The 10,202-nt window shown below is 41.5% G+C and overlaps 1 long non-coding RNA gene across 1 annotated transcript; it reads right to left on the bottom strand.

The window, feature by feature from the left end:
- Positions 1-603: 603 nt before the first annotated feature.
- On the bottom strand, positions 604-8,309 carry LOC127475192 (uncharacterized). The gene is made up of 3 exons (XR_007906127.1): positions 8,226-8,309; positions 2,259-2,345; positions 604-715 (listed from the first exon to the last, which is right to left on the bottom strand). It is a non-coding gene; the product is annotated as an uncharacterized LOC127475192 (long non-coding RNA).
- Between the last annotated feature and the right edge of the window lie 1,893 nt (positions 8,310-10,202).

The following is a 10,202-nucleotide window of genomic DNA, read 5'->3' as shown; positions in this document are numbered from 1 at the left end:
GAAAATCTACATTTTTGCCAAATGATGTAGAAATGTTGTGCATTAAGGTCAGATACTGAGGCAAATTCCATTTACAGGATTGAGGGCTCAGTGTGATGACACAGAGACCTTTATCAACATTCGCTACCCAGATCCTAATTTTGTCAAAAAAATGCTGCTTAAGGACCTCAGGTTTCACCTCTTTCTGGAGGAGATAATGTACATCTGACTTATAGTTCAACCAAAAACTTCATCTCCCATTCATCTGAGTCCCTGTTCATACCCACAACAGCTCACTCCTCTTTTTTCTGGTGCCAAAAATACAGAGATAGGGCTGTAAATGTCTCCCATAGTTCACAGGTTGCCCAAGGAAGCTGTGAATGCCTCATTCCTGAAAGTGTTTAAGTCCAGGTTGGATGGGGCTCTGAGAAACATGATTTAGCAGAAGGTGTCCCTGCCCATGATAAAGGGGTTGGACCGGATGATCTTTGAAGGTCCCTTTGAACCCTAACCTCTCTCCATGAGATGACTGAATCTATACATTCCATATGCCCTGAGTGAACATTCAGGAAATTTCTATAATGACACAAAACCTTATTTATTACCTGTGAGAGATCTGATCCTCAAGCATGTGGCGGCAAAAAGAAAGTATTGCATGGGTCATGTTGAGTCTTCTCAATGTTTGCTGATATTTCTCTCCAGAAAGAAAAAACTTTTCTTGCTGATGTGCCAGTCTCTTGAAGAAAAAAAAAAAAGACAAAGATTCCCCTTCTGCCGACATTCCCTTCCGAGTCTGGGAACCTCTATTGTCTTTTCTCTGGTAATAAATGATAATAATTAAAGGCAAATACACAATAATTAGTCACACTAGGTTTATCCATCTGGCATACCTGTATCTCATCACTGTGTCTTTGAAACAGATGACAAGCACCATATTGCACAACATCCTGCTAATGGGACTGAGCAGGGAAAAAGAAGGTAAAAGGGTTACCACAAAAAATTAAAAAAAAAAAAAAAGAAAAGAAGAGAAAGTAAAAGAAAAAAAAAGGTCAGCAACAGGACTAACAACATTATAGAACATTATAAAAACTAGTGGTGGCTGACTGTCAAGATATAAACCACTTACTGGCAGATGTGCTTTCGAGTGGAGGTTAGAAAAACATGGAAATATGCAGCCCTCTGCTTAAACTACCTTTTCCTTAAAATACCTGTACCTGACATACCTAGTGTTGAAATAAGGATCTTTTCCTGGAAGACAGTAGCTGGGCATGCAGAGGTATGAGGAAAACAAGCCATTTTAAGATATTTTCCAGGCTAACTGAAAAGTTTAGGTTTCATTCTGAGGATAACATGTTGTGGACCAAATAATCAGCTATTTTGGTCCCTCTTCCCTAGTTTGATTGATGCACACCAGGAGTCTCTCCATCGCTATCACGGCTGCCCGAGAAAAGGCAGACAAAAATTAATACAGCAAAGAATTTTCAACAAATATTTACTCCTTTTAAAAAATGATCATACAAGTCTGGCATTTGATTTCTGGGAACTTGTGAGAAGCAGAGATTTACTTGTATAAATAATCACAGGGAGCCAATTTCAGTCACATGTATTCAGATTTCGATTAAACCTCCACAAGTGCTTCAACTCCCTCTCAAACAGACAGCAGAACCTGGCAGGCACTGAGAGCTGATTGTCTGGCTATAATGATTTTTGGGTTGTAGTGCAGTCATGCCCAAGACACCAGGCATGGAGCTGGGCCCTGCTATGTTACCTAGCTGCATAAAAACAAGGAAAGCAAACAAAGGCAGGGCCTGACCAAAAGCCTCTACAACCTTGATGCCAGATGAGTATCAAACAGAAAAGTGATTTTCTTCTTCCCTAGGTCTAATCTACCTGAGCCTTGCATAGCTGATAGTTGGAAGCTACCAGTTGGCACTCTCTAAAGCAATAAAATAATACAAATTAGTATTTTTTAAAAAATAGTCTATAATACATTCTGAGGTAAAAAAATATCATTAGTAATTTATACCCACCTAAGCCTCAAGGCAAAATCTTTCTTCAGAATATCAGTCTGCCCATCAAGCTGCTCTGTCACCTACACTCTGTGAATATTTGTATGTGGGGTTTAAGGAACATCTCAGCTCTGTCTTTGCAATGAAGATAGATGTTCTGTAGGTGTTACTGAGCTCAAACTCATCACAAGTCATAGGGTGGCTGATGTGGTTTTCTGCTGGACATCCCAGTCTCAGGAAGAGAATAATCACGACCTTGGCCAAGCTTACCTGCATCCAAGCAGTGCATCCATGTGTTTGTAGAAGTGTTAATGGCAAATTGGTTCATTTTCATGCAGTTCTTGTGCATTAGGAACTCTGACCATATAGAAAGACAAAGAAAATAATGGTAAATGCATTTTGAGTGAAGAGAGGTTTAACAGGTGCTCTCTAGCACCTCCTACTGAACTCCACCCCTGACCACGTTAGCATAGGGAATGCATCATTAACTGTGTTGGGAGAACAGATATTTTTTTTTTATACACCTGGAGCTTACTTTGCAAGAGTTTGCATCCCAGGACTTCAGCCCTGCTAAGCTCACTGGTGTACCTCACACACAATAAGCTGCAATGCTCTTTCATTAGCCTACAAATGCAAAAATTTGCATTACTCTGCAAATGAATTGTCTCCCTCAGTCTGGGAAGCACCATGAGACTCTGGGATGGGGAACTTATATAAAACAGGAGTTGGTCATTAATTCTTCCTAGGTAAATTAACTGGGGACAAGCTTTTCAAAATACTTCCTGTACATACTTTCTATACAAAGAGACCTTCTCTTGTTTGTTTCTCTCTTCCTCTGGACAGTCCCTAGTGATGATTTTCACAGCTCTTATGGAAGCAGCTCATTGTTCTGCAGAGACTTAATTAAAGTGTACTTCCATGTGAAATTAGGCTATTGTATTTATTTAATCTTTATGGTAATTGCTGTAGAAGGGCTGTGACTGTCTGCATCCTACTCTCACACCCACATCTCTCCCCACCCCATCCCACGGTCACCACTCCCTGAAGGAAATGGCAAGTTGTTCTGCCCTGGTTGAACCCCTCATCTACTCAAGTGATGCATTTGAACTTTAACCCACAGACAGCAATATTTGCTCACCATGCCAGCATCTTTCAGAGACTTAAGGTGTGCTGGAAGAGCTCTAGAGAGAGAAATGTGTGTTTTGTTTTTTTTCTTCTCACAAGCATTAGCTGATACTGCATTGACTTCTTACAATTGTATTGACTTATTAGCAGAGCTCATGTGGTATTTCACGCTTTCTGTGCCAGTTCATAGGTCTTTCCCAGTCTGGATTTCAGATTGAAACTGTGCACTCCATTTCCATGAGAAAGTTTTTTCTTAAAATTAAAAATTAAACGTTTATGAGTCCAGTTTAATCACCCGAAATGTTAAAGACAAAATGTCAATGAACACATAATTGCCAGGTATCACTTATGTCCAAATATTATCCAAGCAAAGAGTAAAATAAAGCTCTGGCACTTAATTACTCTTGTGGGGGTAGGAGGAATGGCTACAATTTGTTTCCAGAACATATCCACAGTGAGATGAGTCTGTTTTCTAGAGAGATGTTCATAAATTGAAAACAACATCAGGTTTCATTGACTCCACTGTGCCTGGAAACAGACGAGTAGAGTTACAGTGAGGAATAAAAATCAAATAAATGTAATTAAAGCCTCCAAATGGTCTGATGCCAATGTGATTGGCATTTAATATTTTGTCCTCGAAGACCGAGCTCCCAAAAAGCATTTGTCCTGAGATGCACCAGCAGACAGGCGCTCTGCCTCTCTCTGAGACCATACCTAAAGTTCAAGTCTGACTCAAGAGAGCTCAGTCACAGCACAGGAAGAGGAAAATTGAGGTTTCTGGCTCATCACTGTAAGGATGGAATTGCATTTTCTGACATAGTCTAACATCCTGTCTTAATTACTGTTGCTTCAATCCTCTCACATACAGAGGCTTCATATTTAACATAATTTTTCAGATTGGTTGAATAGAACACAAGAATTGGGCATTTCATAAATCAGTTGTCTGAAGGACAGATTATAATCCAAAGCACTTCCAGAAATTATCTTGTCTGTCTTCTGCCAGGTCTATATTTTATGCAATCAATAACCCACACTTTCTTTCCATAAGAACTGACTATTCTCTTTCATACTGTCCCACAGGGCTCTGTGCTGGCCCTTGTGCTTGTGAAACTCTGAATTGGCTTCCTCTTCTAAATCAGCATGAGGAGTGAATTATTATTGCAACATCACATCACTATCGCTCAGATTCACTTTGATTTATCTGCAGGCTGATCCCAACAGCCCAGCTCTGCTTTCTTGCTGGGCTGATGTGTTGATGCAGCTATTGTTTCAAATCTGGTGGTGGGGAGACCATAGCTGTGCTCTTTCTTTGCAGTTTGCCTTCCTGGATGGTGGGCTGCGTAGCTCCACACTGACATAAGGGACACGTCCACCACTTTGGAAGGAGATAGGAGAAACCCTTCACTAGGCAAAAATGGAATAATTCATCTCCACTGCACTGCAAAAGCTTTAACCTAATCCTTTGGGCACAGAGAATTGCTTCAACTCTATGTTTTATAGCCATTCAAAACTTTTTTAGTGTTAACTCTGGCTATTCCTCATATGATTCTAACTCTGGCTATTCCTCTTCTCCATGTAACTGTCTGTTTGGCTGTATAGATCCCACTAAAGTCTGACTCTGGCAAAATCTTCTCACAAAATTAACTTTTTTGCACTCTAATACCTGATTTAATACATGTTATTCTGTTTCAGCTTTTGTCACAACTACCAGAAGGTAAAAAATGATGCTGCAAAACCTCTGAAGAGGCATAGTAATCAAAGGACAATGTTTGTAAGCTCTAGATGAGCTCTCATAGGTGCTTTGTTTGCATGTTAAAGAAGACATATTCCAGTCTGAGAGGGCTTTCCATCTTAGGAAAACACCAGACTTAGTAGGCACCCAGAATAATCAAAGATGCTAGAAAAATAAGTAATCTTCCATTTTGCTTGGTTTTTTTCCCTGGACCAGGCTCAGTTTCTAGGTAAAGGGAATTTGAGGGATTGTCTGTGGGACTTCAGTTTGACTTGGTTTTGCTCCATAGGTGTAGCCCCAGCTATCTGAAATCTGTCCCTACGCATTCCCCCTTGTGCAGGTCTAGGAAACTGGGGCATGAGCTCAGCATCTCAAATAAGCTTCCAGTTTCACCTACAGCCCCTTCTGAGTGTATCCCCTTAGATTCCTATCCCATTTTGAATTTCTTCTTTAGAACAACACCTCCCCTCCTCAGAGAATTGCTCCTTTATTGAGCTTATTTTTGGACTCCAAAGGTGCTGTCAGGAAAGGCAGAAATGACAGTTCTCTTTGATGCAAATCAGGTAATACGACTGCACTTGCTGTCGTGTTGTACCTACAGGAGTGCTGGGATTGCATCTGAGGGGATGTTTGATCTTCCATGACTATCTCTTACAGTCCCCTTTTCTGTATGGTTTATATACACCCTACATGTGTCCAGGTAGTGCTGCACCAAGGATTGATCTCAGAGTGTGGTTGTTTTTGAACTGGCCAGTATTGTCCTTCAGGCCCTGAAAAATGCACGGGGCCACACCTTACAGGGCCTAAAGGAAAGAAACAAGGAAAAACAAAACAAAAAGCCCAGCGACTATGAACGGGCAGAAACTTCAGCTCCATTATCACTCCCCTTCATCTGCTCAAAAACTCTCGCTGCAGGGGTTGTCATGGTGATGCAGGTTTGACCTCTCACTTTTTACTCTTCCAGAAGCTAAAAAGGTAAAAATGAGCCATTCTGTCTCGAATGAAAATCAACCTCCCTCAGTCAAAGGACGCTGAATTGCTTTTTCCCTTTGTCAAACCCAAACGTTTCCATAGGCGACACAGAAATAAATAAATAAATAATGAATACTGGACACTGAGGAGCATCCATGGGTTTGGTGGGATGCAGCAGTGGCCATGGTGGATGGGGCCCAGCAGTAGTGGTCCATTCCCAAGTTTCCTAGAAGTCACAAGGCACCGCATCCCACATTTCCACATTTCCCCTGTCTCTGTGGCCAGCTCCTTACTCAGCCACTTCAGCGTGGGGTTTGTGTTTGTGGCAGCTCTAGGGCAGAAAAATCAAACTATTGATTGAGCTGTGTGGCAGCCTCATAAGGCATTATTAGCAGCCTGCTATAAGCAGGGCCAGAAAGGGTAAAATCATTTGTTTTTATTAATATTCTGGAGAGTTGGGCCTCAGCAAACCTGCTGTTTGGCCTCGTTGGCAGCAAAGCGATCGCACCATCTCCTTGTCCCTGGATGAAGCTGGTGATGCATGTGGAGGTCCTTGTGTTTGTATGAGAGGGTGGCCAAATGTATTGGGATAGAGCCCTTGTCTGAACTATGAGCCAAAGTAATCTCCTTCTGTCTATTACTATTGAATCTAAGTCCTCTGCTTTGATAACCAAATCCTTCCCTACTTGCTGATTTCCCCCTTCCAGTCTCTCCTCCCAGCACTCGCACACAGTGCCAGGGTAGCTTGACATGTGAAACCAGTATGACTTCAAATCAAATATTCAGGTTAACAACAAGCTGGCCTTGAATGAAAGATTTGAGGAACCTCAGATGAAAATTCCCCGATGCTCCATCAAATCTCTTTGTGCAAGAGAGTCTCCACCAGTTCTACCTTAAGTGAGAGCTACTGAATTTACTTGAGAGAATCAAAACAACCTGAGGTATATATATAAATACACACATGCACACACGTATATATATATTTTGCATGTGTATGTGTATTTATATATGTCATATATATAAAGTGCCAGCCTTAAAATCCTACTAAACTGCAATTGAAGACCAGAGTCATCTAAAGTTCAAATTTTTCCCATGACTTTGGTATGAAAGTTTCTGAGAACAAGTGGTTTTGGATTGTGCGCCACTGCAGAAAGTCCTCACAGCACCAACAGGAGTTCAGCTCCTCTCCAAACACCAGTATCCTCAAACCAAGGACCATCTTTCTGGGGATTCTTCAATTGCAAGTCCTTGCTTCCACTTTTATCGCCTTACAGATGAGTCTTTAGTGAAACAGGTTCAACAGACAGGTCTGGCAGTCCTTCCTCCCACCCTTTGTGCATTCACCAACCTCCAGACACACTCTGATGCCTGAGCTGTCTCCCCCAAACGTTTTGTGTGTGAACACTGGAGGTGTTTCAGCAGAATGAACGCACTTTTGCCTCCCACATGTTTCAGAAGCAGAGCTGTGCTGAACAGCAAGTTCCTCTGGGCCCAAGACTACTTCTCAGATCACAGACTACTTCACATAACCACACTGACCTTCCTTTTGCTCCTTTGCAAATCAATACTCATTGAGGCACTAGGAGCTCCTTGTCCACTATCTCAATTAGTAACTTCAAGCTTTTTGAGAGCTGAAGAACAGGGGCAATGCCTGCCATGACCTACCTTTCTCCTTTGCCAGCCTCTCTGGTGCACACAGACCTTCTTGCCTCGTCACACACAGCAGCAGCCTGGAATGTCCTTGTCACAGGTCTCATGCTGCACCCTTTTGCTCATTTCTGGAAATAGCCACAGATTTTCCTTTTGAAACCTTAACCTCCTTCAAGTCCAGCAGTGACCATGACTACGAGAGTCACCACAACCTCCTAATTCATTCAGAAGAGTCATATCATGAAAGAACACAGTAGATTGCTTCTTGCCCTCAGCTAGAAGACCACTGATGCCCTGAATTATGAAGACAGACAGTATTAGTGCCAATACTTCAAGAGTATCTTGTGGAAGGGCATTCCACAGGTTAATTACACCTATAAAGCTTTTTCTTTACAACATTAGAACCCAGTGAGTGTGATTTGCCTCTATAAAAGATGGTTGTCATGTTCCATGCAAGCTATTTCTCTAGTACAAACAGGCATTTTCTAAGATTAAGCTTTACAGGGGAAAAAGAAATATTTTCTCAGACATACCCTTTTGTCTTAATTTCAGCTATACTAGAAGCAAATCCACTTCTATTTAGACTTACTTTGGGGATCAGGGGTGAGAGGGATTGTAGTATATAGTGCCCTAATCCCATTGTTTTCATATTGTAATTCTCTGGAAATAAGATAGCGATGGGATATTAGGAAGGTGCTAACTTCTGTATATTTATGTTCATAAGTTAAGCCTTGAAATGCAAATTAAAAAGAACTTACCACCACCACTTTTTCTCTCTCTCTGTTATCCTGCATTTTCCACAGCCTGAAAGATGTAAGTCATTAGATAAATGCCTGCCAGTGGAATGCTGTGGCTGCAATGTAAACTATGAAGACAAAATCCATTAAAAAAAGAATAATAGCACATCCCCCAGAGAAAAGTTCTGCTTTTCACATCTAAATGTACTAGTTATCAGCTGTTCCTGTTCACAGGACATTAAAATGCAAGCTGTTTTCTAAGCCCTGGTTCAGGTCTAACTGGACTCAAGCTTGGAGCTAAAATAGAACATTTTTTTCCAAGTGGTGTAATGTAAAACTGTCATCTAAACATCTCTCCTCCTTACTAGGTCTCTCTATGGTTTTCTCCAGATAATCCTACTTTTTCTTTATAGCATCATCATTTATGTCTTTGTTTATTAGCGGAATGAACTTGTCAGTAATTTTCTTCCCACCAGCCAACCCTTTTCCCAGCTCCCTACATGCTCATCTCTCCAGCCTGGATCAGACACAATGGGGAGTGCTCCTGCCAAAAGCATTTCAACATCAGCTGTTCAGCCTGCTGCAGGGTGAGGAGGTCACCCCTGGATACTTGTCAGTGGCCTCCTGAGCCCAGAGGTCAAGCTGGGACCAGAGAAGAGTGACCAGGGTTGCAGTGGTCATGGCCAGTGGCTCTGGACTCCAGAAGCGGCACTGTGAGATGGAAGGGAGCTTGCAGGGAAGAGGTGTCTGATGGCATTCCCAGCACAGACAGATTCCATGTGGAATTCCATGCTGAGCTGGTCTGTAAGGTGCTGCCACAGCGCTGGAAGTGGCTTTAACACCAAAACCCCTGAGATATGAGGATGGTTCTCGAATTCCAGGACTCATCTTCTGATTCCACCACTCTAATTGACCAGTTTAACCCATACACCACCTGGACACGTCCTGCAGATGCTCTATCCTTCAAATGGACAAAGTTTATTTCCTCCTGATATTTTGCTTTTATAACTCACAGCTTCTGCTTTCAAGGCTGCGAGGATGGTTGAGTCTGACTTTCAGTTCTGCCAGAGATTTCCTTCTTTGATTTTTAGATAAACCACTTAGGTTCTGGCCAGCTGGGGAAATTAGTGACTAATAAACTCTTGCATAAAGTTGGAGCAGATCAGCTGCACAGCACAGCACCCTGTGAATCGGCTCCTCTCCGACGAGGGGATTCACCGTGTGAGTGACTCACTGTGGGTTAAGAAGTTGCTGATCCATAGTAACTGTTTGTCCATGGCAAACGTGAGATAATTTAAGGGAGTTTAAGCATTTTTCTTTGCCAGTCCACACGATGAGTTCGTGCAGGGTGGTTAGTACACAGTAAATTCACACCGTAATTTACTGTGTACTAATTTCCCCAAGCTTTTAATTTCACAGTGTCTCAGTTTCCTCATCTGTAAAACAGAGATAATAAATACTTTCCTTTCTGGCAGGAGTGCTCCAGATCCTTCTGCAGTAAACATAAAAGCAAACATTTTAAAATAGTTACTTACAGAAACTTAATTTTTGGTGTAAACAGTTATTTGTGTCTGATCTTATACTACAACAGCATGAGACTAGAGGTGTAAGCAAATAAAATTTGTAAAGTAAACAACTACTAATGTTAAAAACAACTAGGATGCTGACCACAATATTATTTATATGCAGCTGCAATTGCAAACATATTTTAAAGCTTTCTGTTTCAATCCACCTGTGATTCCTTACAAAGGGAATAAAACTAAAATGATGCATTTGCCATAAAGATGCACTAGACTGTTTTCTTTAAAAAGAAGCAACACATGTCAGGAAGGCCTAAACCTTGTGTTTCTCAAGAGGCCCTAAACTTCTTTTTGAGCGAGTGATGCATGATCAGACCCAGAAAACAGTGTGGTTTTTATTTCAGATTTTTCTAGACTGTAATAGCCCAAGGGTATGTGCTATAAACTGGAGGAGTTGGAGGAGACCCATTTTTAAGAG

The sequence above is a fragment of the Manacus candei genome, unplaced genomic scaffold (assembly GCF_025592945.1).
Source record: "Manacus candei isolate 608988 ecotype Guabito, Panama unplaced genomic scaffold, ASM2559294v1 h1tg000046l, whole genome shotgun sequence".
In the NCBI taxonomy this organism is placed as follows: domain Eukaryota; kingdom Metazoa; phylum Chordata; class Aves; order Passeriformes; family Pipridae; genus Manacus; species Manacus candei.
Note: the sequence above shows the minus strand (reverse complement) of the source record. Positions and strands in the feature narration are given on the sequence as shown.